This window comes from Schistocerca cancellata, chromosome 5 (genome assembly GCF_023864275.1).
Source record: "Schistocerca cancellata isolate TAMUIC-IGC-003103 chromosome 5, iqSchCanc2.1, whole genome shotgun sequence".
Taxonomy (NCBI): domain Eukaryota; kingdom Metazoa; phylum Arthropoda; class Insecta; order Orthoptera; family Acrididae; genus Schistocerca; species Schistocerca cancellata.
Window position 1 is genome coordinate 26,725,969 of NC_064630.1, and position 19,043 is coordinate 26,745,011.

The 19,043-nt window shown below is 43.0% G+C and overlaps 1 protein-coding gene across 1 annotated transcript in view; it reads right to left on the reverse strand.

The window, feature by feature from the left end:
• Positions 1-19,043, reverse strand: part of LOC126187927 (probable cytochrome P450 4aa1) — a 279,646-nt gene that overhangs the window by 8,496 nt on the left and 252,107 nt on the right. The gene's annotated exons all lie outside the window — the stretch shown is intronic.

Here is a 19,043-nt window from a genome sequence, read left to right on the forward strand (position 1 = left end):
TGCGGTCAGGCGCGCCGACACAGGAAGCAGGTGGTTGTGGGATGTGCTGGGACCGAAGGAGTTCGCACGGAGGAGGGGAGGAGGGGCCGGATTGGAAAGCTGGTCAGATTAATGTACTTTCTACGAGATCAACTGGATTGCAAATAAACAATTTTTTCAGCCTTCAGTTGCAAGGTAATTTTACTCGTTTACCTAGGTTTTCGAGCCGCTTACGTGTGGTCCTGATTTATGGCCGGCGCAGCTTCGTCTACGTTCGCCCTAATGGTTTTAATTTTGACTGACACAATCTTATGATTATGCGTCTTTAATGTTTTAATTTTTAATCTGTGACATGGCCAGTGTTTGGCTCACAAAATAATTTCATTTTTTGTTCTGAAGAAGATTCCATTACTGGAATCGAAACCTAGGTAAACGAGTAAAATTACCTTACAACTGAAGGCTGAAAAAATTTTTTATTTGCTGTACATTTCACAGTTGCTGACACGCTGCAATATATTAAAGATTTGTAAATCAACTGGATTGTCAAAATGCGGCTGTTTGCTGGCGATGCTGTGCTGTACGCGGAGGTGTCGTCGTTGAGTGACTGTAGGAGGATACAAGATGACTTGGACAGGATTTGCGATTGGTGTAAGGAATGGCAGCTAACTCTAAATATGGATAAATGTAAATTAATGCAGATGAATAGCAAAAATAATCCTGTAATATTTTAATACTCCATTAGTAGTGTAGCGCTTGACACAATCACGTCGATTAAATATTTGGGCGTAACGTTGCAGAGCGATATGAAGTGGGACAAGCCTGTAATGGCAGTTGTGGAGAAGGCGGATAGTCGTCTTCGGTTCACTGGTAGAATTTTGGGAAGATGTGGTTCATCTGTAAAGGAGACCGCTTATAAAACACTAATACGACCTATTCTTGAGTACTGCTCGAGCGTTTGGGATCTCTATCAGGTCGGATTGACGGAGGACATAGAAGCAATTCAGAGGCGGGCTGCTAGACTTGTCACTGGTAGGTTTGATCATCACGCGAGTGTTACGGAAATGCTTCAGGAACTCTGGTGGGAGTCTCTAGAGGAAAGGAGGCGTTGTTTTCGTGAATCGCTACTGAGGAAATTTAGAGAACCAGCATTTGAGGCTGACTGCAGTACAGTTTTACTGCCGCCAACTTACATTTTGCGGAAAGACCACAGAGATAAGAGAGATTAGGGCTCGTACAGAGGCATATAGGCAGTCATTTTTACCCCGTTCTGTTTGGGAGTGGAACAGGGAGACAAGATGCTAGTTGTGGTACGAGGTACCCTCCGCCACACACCGTATGGTGGACTGCGGAGTATGTATGAGATGTAGATGTATAAAATGATGATACAGGTACGTACTAGCGAAAGTTGGACTAGAACACTCGTAGACTTCCGCAGTATCGACGGATGCCAATAGAAACGGATCCACACCCTTAATTTCGAATCAGTGGCGTATCTGCAGCAATACTATACTGAAGCGCGATTCAGTGTGGGAGGAGGTGACATGCCATCTTCTTCCCCATAAACAGTAGTTTATTGAAAGCATATATACCATCACACGTCTATGAAGCTCCCAAATTTTCAGCCAAATTTCGGAGAAAAGAGCCTCGAAAATGGCAGAAACTGTACACAATAACAAGTTACCTGTTAAGACAGTATTCTTGTCAATAGCTTGCGTGAGGCCTAGCCTGAGTTACCTTTCAACCTGACTGGTAGCAAAAAGTTTTTAGCCATTCACAGGCTGACATCAGCTGCCTGTGACGAGTCTTGTCATCTTTCATGAGCCAAAGGGTACAGGAAGTCGAGAAGAGAAGACAGAAAGGTAGAGACCCTCAACTAAGAAATATGTATGAGGATTGCCCAGAAAGTAATGCACCGCATTTTTTTTCTCTGCCGAAAACAGTGCTACGAATGCGAAACGTTACGTGTGTGTTATTTGAAGCCTCCTGAGGGAGCGCGACAAATTACCGCCACTTCCGACAGGTATCATAGCTGCAGGACAGTTTCAAAATGGCGTCTATAGGCAATGTACGTTAGAAGCAATGTGCCGTCATTGAATTTCTCACTGCAGAGAAATAAACTGTGTAAAATATTCGCAAACGCTTGTGGAAAGTCTATGGGCCATCTGCTGTCGACAGAAGTACACTTAGTCGCTGAGCACGAAGAATAAGGTCACCAGAAGCCGGTTCGGCTGAGCTCCATGGTTTGCAGCGGTCTGGGAGACCATCCACGGCTGTCACACCTGATAGCCCTGACCTAGCCCCCTCGGACTTCCACTTGTTTGGGCCACTAAAGGATGCTTTCGTGGCAGACATCTTAAGAACGATGAGGAGGTGATTCACACAGTGAAGCACTGGTTCCGCCACCAGGACAAGGATTGGTACCAACAGGGCATATACGCCCTTGTTTGGCGTTGGAAGAATGCCGTAGAACGGGATGGAGATTACGTGAAAAAGTAGGGTGTGTAGATAAAACACCATTTTTTCGTCTGTGTAATTCTCATTATGTCCAATAAAGAATTGCTGAAGACAAAAAATGCCGTGCAATACTTTCTGGACAACCCTCGTAATATAAAGACTCTCCTACCTCGAACATGGGATGGAACAGCATTATTATTCACTTCGCCCGTTCGTAGACTAACGGTTGTAGTGTGAAGTGAAATAGTGATAATGCTGACAGCACATATGGAGTGTATACGGTGTAAGGTACGACGGTATCAAAGTTATGAGAACTCATGCCCACACATTTCTTAAGCCAGTTACAGGTTGCATATACTTCACAAATTTTCAGACAATTGCTCTTCAAACGATCCGCTTCGCTGAACCGCAATATCTTGTAATTCGCGCTAAAATCTTTTTTTAATATTCAACCAATTAATGCAAATTATTTTATTTATCATATTCGAAAACTATTAAATCTGACTGTAACTATACATAATATAGGTAATAAATTAGTTATTTATATGATCAATGACACGTATGCAAAATTCAGTATTTAAACTAATTTGTAGGATGAAAAAATTACGCTGTTGCATTTCAGTTAATTTAAGACGTTTCTCTGAGTGCTCGTTTCTGAAGTGTACATGGCAGCTCTAGGGGAAAAATGACTTTCTTGGCAGTGTTAACGACAGAGTGGCGTGGTTCGTGCAAGGTTCATATATTGTTTGCGCTTGTGTTTCTGCCTTTTAAAAGCAGGAAGTCGAGTCGGTAAGGGTGTATGAAATAAACCTATCACTAGGAACGGATGAAGAAATGGATGGGCCCTGCCGCTAGTGTTGTCTTAGCTCTTTAAGAAGGAATATATTAATGATAATGTTTGATAATAAAAGTCTGTTGATCTCATCGGAATTGAAATTAGCTTATGCGACATGATGTCCATAACAAAAAGTTAGATCCCGATAGTACATCGCATGCAAGACGATTGGGTGACGTTTTCTGGAGTACTGCAGACAGCGATGCACTGTGCAGTGGCTTGACGAGTACATATAAAAGTAGATGTACAGCGTGGTTATGATTAAACTTTCGCTACTTCCGAGAATCCCCATGATAAACTAGTGATCGTAGGACAACGAAACTTTGTGGAAACCTTCGTAAGGACACCCGGAAAAGAAATAACGAATAGACCTGTTACAGAAACAGATTTAACTTCCATGTGAGAGCGCGACGTTTTTAAATTGCGTGACACATTTACATTCCACATTACAAACGTTGCTCACTTTCTCGACCATCAAAGAAGCTGAAGAGGGCCTGGATACTATTTCACTATTTTTCACAGTACTCTTCCAGCGGTGGACCATGGAATGTTCAGCTGTCGTGAAACAGCTCGTGAAATGTTCGAAGATAGCACATTGCAACCAGCGTTTTCAAAGTGACTTCTTCAAATGTCAGTGGCGTAGTTGGTCGTAGGTTTCTCCCAGGAGCAATACTCAAATGTCCAGATAATTTTAACTTGCAAACAGTTTTCTTCAAATCCGGTACGGAAAGAGAAGCTCTCCTTATCCTTCGGAGCGTCGATACTCGCAAACAGCAGCACTGCTGCCTATTGTTTTGATAACGTAGCGCTGCGAGTAAAGCCCTGCTCACTTTGTCCAAACCCGTGACGACGCCGGCAACTGTAATACTCACTGATGCTTGTCTTTCAACCCTATGTCGCCCTCACAGTACCAGCGCCTGAAGGCAAGTCATGACACGAAAACTACTAACAACGCATATCCTGCAGGGCACAGTCACAAAGCTGGGGACCCACAGGGTAAATAGTTTTCCGTCTACACTGACACAGGTGTGAAAGTTCAATTACAGCCACCGGGTAAATTACAGTTACAGTAGAGTCTCGATAGTTCGAGGTGAATGGGATCGGAACCACCTCGAACTATCGAAAACTCGGACTATCGAAATTTAAATGGGAAAAAGAAATGTTATGATATTCTACATCTACATCTACATCTACATTTATACTCCGCAAGCCACCCAACGGTGTGTGGCGGAGGGCACTTTACGTGCCACTGTCATTACCTCCCTTTCCTGTTCCAGTCACGTATGGTTCGCGGGAAGAACGACTGTCTGAAGGCCTCTGTGCGCGCTCTAATCTCTCTAATTTTACATTCGTGGTCTCCTCGGGAGGTATAAGTAGGGGGAAGCAATATATTCGATACCTCATCCAGAAACGCACCCTCTCGAAACCTGGCGAGCAAGCTACACCGCGATGCAGAGCGCCTCTCTTGCAGAGTCTGCCACTTGAGTTTGTTAAACATCTCCGTAACGCTATCACGGTTACCAAATAACCCTGTGACGAAACGCGCCGCTCTTCTTTGGATCTTCTCTATCTCCTCCGTCAACCCAATCTGGTACGGATCCCACACTGATGAGCAATACTCAAGTATAGGTCGAACGAGTGTTTTGTAAGCCACCTCCTTTGTTGATGGACTACATTTTCTAAGGACTCTCCCAATGAATCTCAACCTGGTACCCGCCTTACCAACAATTAATTTTATATGATAATTCCACTTCAAATCGTTCCGCACGCATACTCCCAGATATTTTACAGAAGTAACTGCTACCAGTGTTTGTTCAGCTATCATATAATCATACAATAAAGGATCCTTCTTTCTATGTATTCGCAATACATTACATTTGTCTATGTTTAGGGTCAGTTGCCACTCCCTGCACCAAGTGCCTAGCCGCTGCAGATCTTCCTGCATTTCGCTACAATTTTCTAATGCTGCAACTTCTCTGTATACTACAGCATCATCCGCGAAAAGCCGCATGGAACTTCCGACACTATCTACTAGGTCATTTATGTATATTGTGAAAAGCAATGGTCCCATAACACTCCCCTGTGGCACACCAGAGGTTAACGTCTGTAGACGTCTCTCCGTTGATAACAACATGCTGTGTTCTGTTTGCTAAAAACTCTTCAATCCAGCCACACAGCTGGTCTGATATTCCGTAGGCTCTTACTTTGTTTATCAGGCGACAGTGCGGAACTGTATCGAACGCCTTCCGGAAGTCAAGAAAAATAGCATCTACCTGGGAGCCTGTATCTAATATTTTCTGGGTCTCATGAACAAATAAAGCGAGTTGGGTCTCACACGATCACTGTTTCCGGAATACATGTTGATTCCTACATAGTAGATTCTGAGTTTCCAAAAACGACATGATACTCGAGCAAAAGACATGTTCTAAAATTCTACAACAGATCGACGTCAGAGATATAGGTCTATAGTTTTGCGCATCTGCTCGACGACCCTTCTTCAAGACTGGGACTACCTGTGCTCTTTTCCAATCATTTGGAACCTTCCGTTCCTCTAGAGACTTGCGGTACACGGCTGTTAGAAGGGGGGCAAGTTCTTTCGCGTACTCTGTGTAGAATCGAATTGGTATCCCGTCAGGTCCAGTGGACTTTCCTCTGTTGAGTGATTCCAGTTGCTTTTCTATTCCTTGGACACTTATTTCGATGTCAGCCATTTTTTCGTTTGTGCGAGGATTTAGAGAAGGAACTGCAGTGCGGTCTTCCTCTGTGAAACAGCTTTGGAAAAAGGTGTTTAGTATTTCAGCTTTACGCTTGTCATCCTCTGTTTCAATTCCATCATCATCCCGGAGTGTCTGGATATGCTGTTTCGAGCCACTTACTGATTTAACGTAAGACCAGAACTTCCTAGGATTTTCTGTGAAGTCGGTACATAGAATTTTACTTTCGAATTCACTGAACGCTTCACGCATAGCCCTCCTTACGCTAACTTTGACATCGTTTAGCTTCTGTTTGTCTGAGAGGTTTTGGCTGCGTTTAAACTTGCAGTGAAGCTCTCTTTGCTTTCGCAGTAGTTTCCTAACTTTGTTGTTGTACCACGGTGGGTTTTTCCCGTCCCTCACAGTTTTACTCGGCACGTACATGTCTAAAACGCAGTTTACGATTGCCTTGAACTTTTTCCATAAACATTCAACATTGTCAGTGTCAGAACAGAAGTTTTCGTTTTGATCTGTTAGGTAGTCTGAAATCTGCCTTCTATTACTCTTGCTAAGCAGATAAACCTTCCTCCCTATTTTTATATTCCTATTAACTTCCATATTCAGGGATGCTGCAACGGCCTTATGATCACTGATTCCCTGTTCTGCACATACAGAGTCGAAAAGTTCGGGTCTGTTTGTTACCAGTAGGTCCAAGATGTTATCTCCACGAGTCGGTTCTCTGTTTAATTGCTCGAGGTAATTTTCGGATAGTGCACTCAGTATAATGTCACTCGATGCTCTGTCCCTACCACCCGTCCTAAACATCTGAGTGTCCCAGTCTATATCTGGATGTGTGTGATGTCCTTAGGTCAGTTAGGTTTAAGCAGTTCTAAGTTGTAGGGGACTTACGACCACAGCAGTTGAGTCCCATAGTGCTCAGAGCCATTTGAGCTATTTTGCTCTCCACACCCTGGCAATCTTCTGATCAAATTACACAATGATCGTCCTCATCTGCTAAATCTTCAGTTTCTTTTTCTGGCATACTTTCCTGTAGAATTTTCCTCCGTGACTTAGAAGTTGTGTCTGACTATTTCGCTCCAAGATTCGCTAATCCAGTACACGACGTCCTTCAAAGTCACTTTCTTCAAAGCTCCTACAATGCTTTCGTTGTCTTCGGAATGCAGGATTGACTGTAGCAATCGCCGTCGATACTTTTTTTTTTTTAGACATTCCAGAACGCCCTGATCCATGGGCTGAATGAGACGGGTAAAACAAAAAGCGCGGATACCGTCGCACTGCAGTTCTCATGCACTTGGATATGAGGACGCATTATCCATGAGGAAAATTGCTTTGCATGGCAGTCCCCTTTCTTTTAAAAAAATTCTTGCAGTCAGGTACAAATGAGTTAAAAAACTAGTTCTTGAAGATTTCCTGATTCATCCTGGCATTATGCTGATGTATATAGACAACCGGAAGAGCTGAGATGGATACATTCCTGAACGCTCTTGGCTTGGCAGATTTCCCAACCACAACTAGTTTTAGTTTGTGGTTTGCAGTTGCATTTGAAGCTGCCATAGCTGTGAGCCGCTCTTTGCTTCTTTGTACCCAGGAACACTTTTTTCTTCGCAAGAAACAAGTGTTCTCGCTGGTAACATTTTAAAATTTAGCACAGTTTCATCACAGTTATATATTTGTTCATTAGACAAACTTTCGTCAGTTATGATTTTTTTAAACTCGACGATAAATTTTGAAACGGCCTGAGCGTCACCACAGAGTTTTTCTCCACATACGTCTAGTTGACGCACTCCATACCTCTTCTTCCACTTGTCGAGCCAGCCCACACTAGCGGCGAAATTGTCATTTCCTTCCTGCAGCTGGTTTCTGAAAAACGAAGCTTTCTCTTGCAAGATTGGGCCGGAAATGGGAGCACCATTCTGTCTCTGTTGGGTAAACCACATGAACAATGCCTCACTTGTTTTTTCGAAGTTGACTTCTTTATACTTCTTCGACTGAGAGATTCGTGTGGGCATTTCTGTGAAGCAAACTGTTCCAATTTAAGTCGGTTTCTTCGCTAGTCACCAACAGTAACTTCACCGACACCATATTCGAGAGCAAGTTTTTTTATTGTTTCTCCTTTGTCAAGTCGTCTTAGTGCTTCTAATTTTAGATGCAAAGGCACAAATTTCCTCTTTTTTGTTACAGCACTCATCTTTGTAAGGTGTACAACGGAACACACAGTCAACGAACAAAACGACACACAACACTGTACAGTAGAGGTACTGGGAACTACAGCAGCGTATGAACTCCCCAGTTTTGATCGGTAGCAGCCGGCAGCAGTCGGGGTATTTCGTGCCACACTGACAACAGATGTTCCTGCAACAGGGCAGCGAGCTAATCGTCGGTGTTGATTGCATTGTTGTCTGCTTTGTCACTGAGCTGTACTCTCCCTGTCTATCTTTTGCAATGATGTTCCCATTATTTATCATGTCAGAAAAAAAAGAAAGTAGATCGTTGCAACCTTTATTTTTTTTTAAAAAAAAAGAGGCTCGGATTATTAGAAACTCGAACTATCGAGACTCGAACTATCCAGACTCTACTGTATCATTGTTGTTGTTGTTGTGGTCTTCAGTCCTGAGACTGGTTTGATGCAGCTCTCCATGCTACTCTATCCTGTGCAAGCTTCTTCATCTCCCCGTATCTACTGCAACCTACATCCTTCTGAATCTGCTTAGTGTATTCATCTCTTGGTCTCCCTCTACGATTTTTACCCTCCACACTGCCCTCCATTGCTAAATTTGTGATCCCTTGATGCCTCAAAACATGTCCTACCAACCGATCCCTTCTTCTAGTCAAGTTGTGCCACAAACTTCTCTTCTCCCCAATCCTATTCAATACCTCCTCATTAGTTACGTGATCTACCCACCTTATCTTCAGCATTCTTCTGTAGCACCACATTTCGAAAGCTTCTATTCTCTTCTTGTCCAAACTAGTTATCGTCCATGTTTCACTTCCATACATGGCTACACTCCATACAAATACTTTCAGAAATGACTTCCTGACACTTCAATCTATACTCGATGTTAACAAATTCCTCTTCTTGAGAAACGCTTTCCTTGCCATTGCCAGTCTACATTTTATATCCTCTCTACTTCGACCATCATCGGTTATTTTACTCCCTAAATAGCAAAACTCCTTTACTACTTTAAGTGTCTCATTTCCTAATCTAATTCCCTCAGCATCACCCGACTTAATTTGACTACATTCCATTATCCTCGTTTTGCTTTTGTTGATGTTCATCTTATATCCTCCTTTCAAGACACTGTCCATTCCGTTCAACTGCTCTTCCAAGTCCTTTGCTGTCTCTGACAGAATTACAATGTCATCGGCGAACCTCAAAGTTTTTACTTCTTCTCCATGAATTTTAATACCTACTCCGAATTTTTCTTTTGTTTCCTTTACTGCTTGCTCAATATACAGATTGAATAACATCGGGGAGAGGCTACAACCCTGTCTTACTCCTTTCCCAACCACTGCTTCCCTTTCATGCCCCTCGACTCTTATAACTGCCATCTGGTTTCTGTACAAACTGTAAATAGCCTTTCGCTCCCTGTATTTTACCCCTGCCACCTTCAGAATTTGAAAGAGAGTGTTCCAGTTAACATTGTCAAAAGCTTTCTCTAAGTCTACAAATGCTAGAAACGTAGGTTTGCCTTTTCTTAATCTTTCTTCCAAGATAAGTCGTAAGGTCAGTATTGCCTCACGTGTTCCAACATTTCTACGGAATCCAAACTGATCTTCCCCTAGGTCGGCTTCTACCAGTTTTTCCATTCGTCTGTAAAGAATTCGCGTTAGTATTTTGCAGCTGTGACTTATTAAACTGATAGTTCGGTAATTTTCACATCTGTCAACACCTGCTTTCTTTGGGATTGGAATTACTATGTTCTTCTTGAAGTCTGAGGGTATTTCGCCTGTCTCATACATCGTGCTCACCAGATGGTAGAGTTTTGTCATGACTGGCTCTCCCGAGGCCATCAGTAGTTCAAATGGAATGTTGTCTACTCCCGGGGCCTTGTTTCGACTCAGGTCTTTCAGTGCTCTGTCAAACTCTTCACGCAGTATCTTATCTCCCATTTTGTCTTCATCTACATCCTCTTCCATTTCCATAATACTGTCCTCAAGTACATCGCCCTTGTATAAACCCTCTATATACTCCTTCCACCTTTCTGCCTTCCCTTCTTTGCTTAGAACTGGGTTGCCATCTGAGCTCTTGATATTCATACAAGTGGTTCTCTTCTCTCCAAAGGTCTCTTTAATTTTCCTGTAGGCAGTATCTATCTTACCCCTAGTGAGACAAGCCTCTACATCCTTACATTTGTCCTCTAGCCATCCCTGCTTAGCCATTTTGCACTTCCTGTCGATATCATTTTTGAGACGTCTGTATTCCTTTTTGCCTGCTTCATTTACTGCATTTTTGTATTTTCTCCTTTCATCAATTAAATTCAATATTTCTTCTGTTACCCAAGGATTTCTATTAGCCCTCGTCTTTTTACCTACTTGATCCTCTGCTGCCTTCACTACTTCATCTCTCAGAGCTACCCATTCTTCTTCTACTGTATTTCTTTCCCCCATTCCTGTCAATTGTTCCCTTATGCTCTCCCTGAAACTCTCTACAACCTCTGGTTCTTTCAGTTTATCCAGGTCCCATCTCCTTAAATTCCCACCTTTTTGCAGTTTCTTCAGTTTCAATCTGCAGTTCATAACCAGTAGATTGTGGTCAGAATCCACATCTGCCCCAGGAAATGTCTTACAATTTAAAACCTGGTTCCTAAATCTCTGTCTTACCATTATATAATCTATCTGATACCTACTAGTATCTCCAGGATTCTTCCACGTATACAACCTTCTTTTATGATTCTTGAACCAAGTGTTGGCTATGATTAAGTTATGCTCTGTGCAAAATTCTACAAGGCGGCTTCCTCTTTCATTCCTTCCCCCCAATCCATATTCACCTACTATGTTTCCTTCTCTCCCTTTTCCTACTGACGAATTCCAGTCACCCATGACTATTAAATTTTCGTCTCCTTTCACTACCTGAATAATTTCTTTTATCTCGTCATACATTTCATCTATTTCTTCATCATCTGCAGAGGTAGTTGGCATATAAACTTGTACTACTGTAGTAGGCATGGGCTTTGTGTCTATCTTGGCCACAATAATGCGTTCACTATGCTGTTTGTAGTAGCTAACCCGCACTCCTATTTTTTTATTCATTATTAAACCTACTCCTGCATTACCCCTATTTGATTTTGTATTTATAACCCTGTAATCACCTGACCAAAAGTCTTGTTCCTCCTGCCACCGAACTTCACTAATTCCCACAATATCTAACTTTAACCTATCCATTTCCCTTTTTAAATTTTCTAACCTACCTGCCCGATTAAGGGATCTGACATTCCACGCTCCGATCCGTAGAACGCCAGTTTTCTTTCTCCTGATAACGACGTCCTCCTGAGTAGTCCCCGCCCGGAGATCCGAATGGGGGACTATTTTACCTCCGGAATATTTTACCCAAGAGGACGACATCATCATTTAATCATACAGTAGAGCTGCATGTCCTCGGGAAAAATTACGGCTGTAGTTTCCCCTTGCTTTCAGCCGTTCGCAGTACCAGCACAGCAAGGCCGTTTTGGTTAATGTTACAAGGCCAGATCAGTCAATCATCCAGACTGTTGCCCCTGCAACTACTGAAAAGGCTGCTGCCCCTCTTCAGGAACCACATGTTTGTCTGGCCTCTCAACAGATACCCCTCCGTTGTGGTTGCACCTACGGTACGGCCATCTGTATCGCTGAGGCACGCAAGCCTCCCCACCAACGGCAAGGTCCATGGTTCATGGGGGGTACTGTATCATATTGTCACATAATCTCTACAAGCTCAAGTTTCATTATTTTGTTTTCACGGTTAATCCTAGTACGTTCTATGAACCGTTTCTCAGAAAATAGATTTCCCTACCTTGGATGCAACAACTGCAGTCGGTTAGGTCGTCCGTAATGTGAGGTTATTTTCATGTCTATCACAACATTGCTCTCTTATGTGAGTTTCCTACCTACAGGTTCTTCCTACGTTGCTGAGCAGTGTTTCCTTGTTCTCCAATTCATCAACCTATTTGTGTTCTGGAGAATGACTTCTGGCAATATGCTGCTCGATTTCTCAGAAAGATTTGCATTGAATAGCCACTTCTACCGCTGACGTGGTACCGGATGCTTCTGAGAAATCGATTAGCACGGTAGAAGTCGTATTGAACTTTCTTTCTTGTACGAGGGCCGTTCAGAAAGTAACCTCCGGTTGATTTAAAAAAATACACCAAGTTAAATAAAAATATTTTAATATATACATCTTACAACTACATCTTTGCACTATTTTTCTACATAGTCTCCATAGCGATTGAGGCACTTATCGTATCTCTTCACAAGCTTTGAAATTCCTTCTGCATAAAAATCACCCGCTTGTGCCTGGAGCCAGCCTGTGACCGCATCTTTGAGCTCTTCGTCGTCATCAAACCGCTGTGACCCGAGCCATTTCTTCAAATGCATGAAGAGGTGATAATCACTTGGCACCAGGTCTGGGCTGTAAGGTGGATGGTTGATAACGTCCGACTTGAAGGACTCAAGAAGGGCCGTTGTTCTGCGAGCAGAGTGAGGACGGGCGTTATCGTGCAAAGAAACGATACCGGAAGTCAGCATACCACGGCGTTTGTTCTGTATAGCCCGTCGTAACTTTTTTATTGTTTCACAGTACACGTCTTGATTAATGGTCGTACCACGTTCCATGAATTCAACCAACAACACCCCTTTGGCATCCCAAAACACTGTTGCCATCAGTTTTCTGGCAGAAAAATCGTCACCGGTCACGATTCTGTTTAACAATGGTTCTCCTTCGTCCTCATAACGTGACAGAAAGTCTAATGCAGAGGCCATTCTTTGAGTTTTGTGGTGGTCTGTAAGAATTTTGGGCACCCATCGTGCACAGAACTTACGGTAACCCAATCTTGCTGTCACTATCTCGTACAAGAGAGTCTTAGAAATCTGTGGAAAACCAGTAGACAACTCCGACATTGAGAAACGTCGATTTTCACGAACTTTTGCATCAACTGTCTGAACGAGTTCGTCAGTCACCAATGATGGTCTACCACTCCTCTCTTCATCATGAACGTTTTCTCGTCCACTTTTAAATAAACGTACCCATTCACGGACAACTCCTTCACTCATAACTCTTGGTCCATACACGGCACAAAGCTCACGATGAATAGCTGCTGCAGAATATCCTTTGGCTGTAAAAAACCTTATGACAGCACGCACTTCACATTTGGCGGGGTTTTCTATTGCAGCACACATTTCAAACTGCCACAAAAACTAAACTAGCGCAGGTACGACGTTCACTCGACCACGGCTTGATGCCGACTGACCTGTTGAGTGCGTGAACGCACAGATGGCGTCGCTACTCCCCCCACAACCCGCACTGTGACCGATCGGAGGTTACTTTCTGAACCGCCCTCGTATATCCTCCCTCATAGTGAGCCACTAAATGACTCGGTTATTACAATATTTTAAAAGAATAACAAGAGGCGACTCCACTTTGTCCTGCGAATTGTATTTATTAATACATTAAAACATGTGGTGTATTTCATTATTATTATTATTATTATTATTATTATTATTACTATTATTTGTAGCAGTAGTAGTAGTAAAACTCTGGTATTCTGTTGTACTTCACAACTGGGGATTGTCCCTAATGACCTCGATGTCGACAGGTTTTAAACGGTAATCTTCCTTACAACTGGAGACAATGGTTCAAATGGCTCTGAGCACTATGGGACTTAACATCTGTGGTCACCAGTCCCCTAGAACTTAGAACTACTTAAACCTAACTAACCTAAGGACACCACACACATCCATGCCCAAGGCAGGATTCGAACCTGCGACCGTAGCAGTCGCGCGGTTCCGGACTGAGCGCCTAGAACCGCTAGACCACCGCGGCCGGCCTAGAGATAAAGGTGACCTGTATTCCACGAGAGGTAAGGGACGGTAACTGCAGGCTTTACGAATTTACTCTGACAGTAGACTGTATGCTAAACAAAAAAAATTGGAAGGAGTCTAGGCGTTATGCTCCTCTCCCCTTCCCCCAATCAGAGACGTTGATGATAAAACATATTTTGAACATTAGGTATTAAAATTCATGGAGAAGAAGTAAAAACTTTGAGGTTCGCCGATGACATTGTAATTCTGTCAGAGACATCAAAGGACTTGGAAGAGCAGTTGAACGGAATGGACAGTGTCTTGAAAGGAGGATATAAGTTGAACATCAGCAAAAGTAAAACGAGGCTAATGGAATGTAGTCGAATTAAGTCGGGTGATGCTGAGGGAATTAGATTAGGAAATGAGAAACTTAAAGTAGTAAAGGAGTTTTGCTATTTAGGGAGTAAAATAACCGATGAGGGTCGAAGTAGAGAGGATATAAAATGTAGACTGGCAATGGCAAGGAAAGCGTTTCTCAAGAAGAGGAATTTGTTAACATCGAGTATAGATTTAAGTGTCAGGAAGTCGTTTCTGAAAGTATTTGTATGGAGTGTAGCCATGTATGGAAGTGAAACATGGACAATAACTAGTTTGGACAAGAAGAGAATAGAAGCTTTTGAAATGTGGTGCTACAGAAGAATGCTGAAGATAAGGTGGGTAGATCACGTAACTAATGAGGAGGTATTGAATAGGATTGGGGAGAAGAGAAGTTTGTGGCACAACTTGACTAGAAGAAGGGATCGGTTGGTAGGACATGTTTTGAGGCATCAAGGGATCACAAATTTAGCATTGGAGGGCAGTGTGGAGGGTAAAAATCGTAGAGGGAGACCAAGAGATGAATACACTAAGCAGATTCAGAAGGATATAGGTTGCAGTAGATACTGGGAGATGAAGAAGCTTGCACAGGATAGAGTAGCATGGAGAGCTGCATCAAACCAGTCTCAGGACTGAAGACCACAACAACAACAACAACAACAACAACCCTAGGTTACGAACAAACTGATACCCTGTGCCCTGCGGAATGGTATACTCGACTAACACTTGTCCAGTTCCTGGGTTAACTTTTTTGCCGGCGAAGAGTATCACTATCATATGAAAGTACAAAGAGAAAAATTTCAACTTTTGATTTTGCTAATTTCTAACTCTTTTAAATCCGTATTTGTGATTACACATCGGCCACATAAACATTTCCAGCACAAAATATAGATGTTGCTCGTCTGTCTGCGACCCATACCAGATAGGCCCGTTGGAGGAAATAGCCGAAGAAGAGCAGCACGTTTCGTTTTACTGAAGAGTCGCGGAGACGCTCACTCAGCTCTAGTGGCAGACCCTACAAGAGACGTGGTTTACTGTCAAACTTTCCAGACCACACATTCCTTGAAGAGTCAAACAACATGTTGCTTCGTCTGATGTGTGTCTTACGAAAAGACCTTGGACGTAAAGTCAGACAGATTCGAGCTAACACGGAGTCTTACATCTACATCTACATCCATAATCCGCAAGCCACCTGACGGTGTGTGGCGGAGGGTACCTTCAGTACCTCTATCGGTTCTCCCTTCTATTCCAGTCTCGTATTGTTCGTGGAAAGAAGGATTGTCGGTATGCTTCTGTGTGGGCTCTAATCTCTCTGATTTTATCCTTATGGTCTCTTCGCGAGATATACGTAGGAGGGAGCAATATACTGCTTGAGTCATCGGTGAAGGTATGTTCTCGAAACTTCAACAAAAGCTACTGAGCGTCTCTCTTGCAGAGTCTTCCACTGCAGTTTATTTATCATCTCCGTAGCGCTTTCGCGATTACTAAATGATCCTGTAACGAAGCGCGCTGCTCTTCTATCAACCCTATCTGGTACGGATCCCACACTGCTGAGCAGTATTCAAGCAGTGGGCGAACAAGTGTACTGTAACCTACTTCCTTTGTTTTCGGATTGCATTTCCTTAGGATTCTTCCAATGAATCTCAGTCTGGCATCTGCTTTACCGACGATCAACTTCATATGGTCATTCCATTTTAAATCACTCCTAATGCCTATTCCCAGATAATTTATGGAATTAACTGATTCCAGTTGCTGACCTGCTATATTGTAGCTAAATGATAAGGGATCTGTCTTTCTATGTATTCGCAGCACATTACACATGTCTACACAGAGATTCAATTGCCATTCCCTGCACCATGCGTCAATTCGCTGCAGATCCTCCTGCATTTCAGAACAATTTTCCATTGTTACAACCTCTCGGTATACCACAGCATCATCCGCAAAAAGCCTCAGTGAACTTTCGATGTCATCCACAAGGTCATTTATGTATATTGTGAATAGCAACGGTCATACAACACTCCCCTGCGGCACAGCTGAAATCACTCTTACTTCGGAAGACTTCTCTCCATTGAGAATGACATGCTGCGTTCTACCAGTAATCGTTCTTCCCGCGAATCGAATAAAAGACACAAGGGAGAAAGTAACAGTGGTGCACGAAATTTCCTCCTCCATTATAGACCATAAGAACTGCAGATGTACTGGCCAAAGCTATCGTGTAACACCCAGACAAGTCGAGAGAGACAATGAAATGTTCGAATGGAAAACGAAGTATCGGGTTGTTATAATGAATTATCGTATGGTAGCGAAACTTGGTAGATATGGTGATTCGTTAATGTGGAATCCATTTATGCTGGAAAAACATTAGTTTCCATTCTCGCCACCAGGAGCGAATCCGGTGCTGTGGAGCAACTAGTCGACATCTCATTTGCTCACACTGAACAAACTGTTCATAATAAAATCAACATTATACCTTTCTTACTTTTTTTACCTTTTCTGCCCTCGTCCTGTTCCTAATGCATTACGTATGAAAGCATTTCTATACGTCTTTCTTACCTACACAGCGCCAGTTTTGGACCTGGTGGCCAAAATTGGAACTATTTTTTTTCCCTACCAAGCTTCGCTGCCATTACAGCGAACTTAGGATTTTTGTGAGTAGCTGCAATCTGATTGTAGTAGCCACAGGGCTGTCGCGGAAGGCGTGTGCTTTGTCCCTGGAGGCCCGTAGTCGGCAGCAGGTGTCTGGAGGCTGTCCCAGAGCGAGGTGTGGCGACGCCCCCTCCTTCGCTCCTGCCCGCTGCCCGCCGCCACAGTCCTTTGTCTCGCAGGCGACCTCGGCGATCAGCACTTTCGCTCGGGCGTTCTGACATTCCCGAAATGCTCCTCGGCGGTTCGAGGCCTTTTCGATTGCTGCCGACATTTGTATCCGAAGCTTATGTCAAAGGCAGTCCTCGGTGTATCGCAATTACAAAGCGGTAAGCGATTGTCCCTGCGGGACACGACACAAATCTCTTTGTGAGAGCGATTTGCGAACGAAACGGTGTTCGGTTAGAAATAACGAGTCATCAACAACAGACTCCGTGTTTTATCGGTTTGAGCAATGCACGCCTTCCTTATTGTAGGGTTCATGACCTGTTGAATTAACAAGAGGATGAGAGATATACAATCTTCTTAATGCGTTAACTACAAAGTACATGTTACCTACGAAGTACATCCTCGTTCTCCTATTGTAACAGACCATTTTGACTCCCTTACAAACGTAGAGTCTTTGACTACAAATTTAGATATTCACAGTGGCAGCATGGTTTTACGTTCCTTTAACAGAGTCAATACCCAGTCAGCTACGAACAGACAGCCAATATCAGACGACAATGTACCACATTTCTAGAGTAGAAATACTAGTAACAAGTTCGAAGTAGCTTCCAACGTTCTCGGGTGTAATGCCCTAAACTGTGAAAGGTAGACCTCCGACGATTAGATCCAGTAGTACTCCAGAGAACGTTCGAAACAGAATATACGCTGGGAAAGTCTCAGATCACACAAAAACGAAGTAAACTATTAGAGATCTGACAAAAGTTTCACGTAATCTTTAAGACACCATTAACTCTGAGTTGTCTGCGGCGGCTTCTATAATGTTTCGGACGTAGCGGTAGATTATCGCAACAGATTAAACAGCAGTTGTTGGTTGTAGTTCGTGCTTGCTGCGGTACTCATTGGGTATAATTCTAGCCGGCAGTCTATTAGAATGGGCTGCTACCCGAATTTTCTTGGATAATAAAAACGTGTTACGGCGGAGGTACTGTATCATGGGAACTCAAGACTTCGAGGTAACAGAATCAGCGAACCGCGCGGCTTTCGGGATTTTTTTTTTTATGACAGATCTGTCTTCAGTGAAAATGGTTGCCGACATTATTGGCTAGTAACGAATGTCTTGTCTGACGATCGTGCTGTTGCCTTTAACAAATATCAATAGAGGGAACAGATGTTACGGGGCGCTTTCGGTTGACATTTTATATAGTTCCTGTCTGTCAAAACGTAATGTACTTGACATCGAAATGAACTTTACCTTAGCAGGTCAATTAAATCCCACACTTTTCTCGTGAGTGCATGGTATAAAAACAACAGCCAAATAAAAAGAGGAAAGTAAATCCAACAATATCTCAATTTTTCATTATTATTCTCTCGTGTACAGTCAGTTGTACGAGAAAGCGCACCCCGTTATCTGTATGATGTATGAAATCAAAGACACTATTACAAACACATGTTTACATGAAAATACATCTTTTTACTAATTGCACAATTACCTAATTGTTAATCCAATCACTGCCATTATCGATTATAGCTTGGTACCTCAGCCCACTCTCCGGTAAAGCCGGCCGCTGTGGTCGAGCGGTTCTAGGCGCTTCAATCCGGAACCGCGATCCTGCTACGGTCGCAGGTTCGAACCCTGCCTCGGGCATGGATGTGTGTGATGTCCTTAGCTTAGTTAGGTTTAAGTAGTTCTAAGTCTGGGGGACTGATTGATGACCCCAGATGTTAAATCCCACAGTGCTTAGAGCCATTCGAACCATTTTCTCCGGTAAATTATCTACGTTTCCAACCCCTAAATATCGTATGACTCACTTCGTTAGGAAGGTCTTTGACTTTCTTAGAGTTTTAACAGCAGCTCCACGTGAGAGCTTTGATCCCTTTGGATG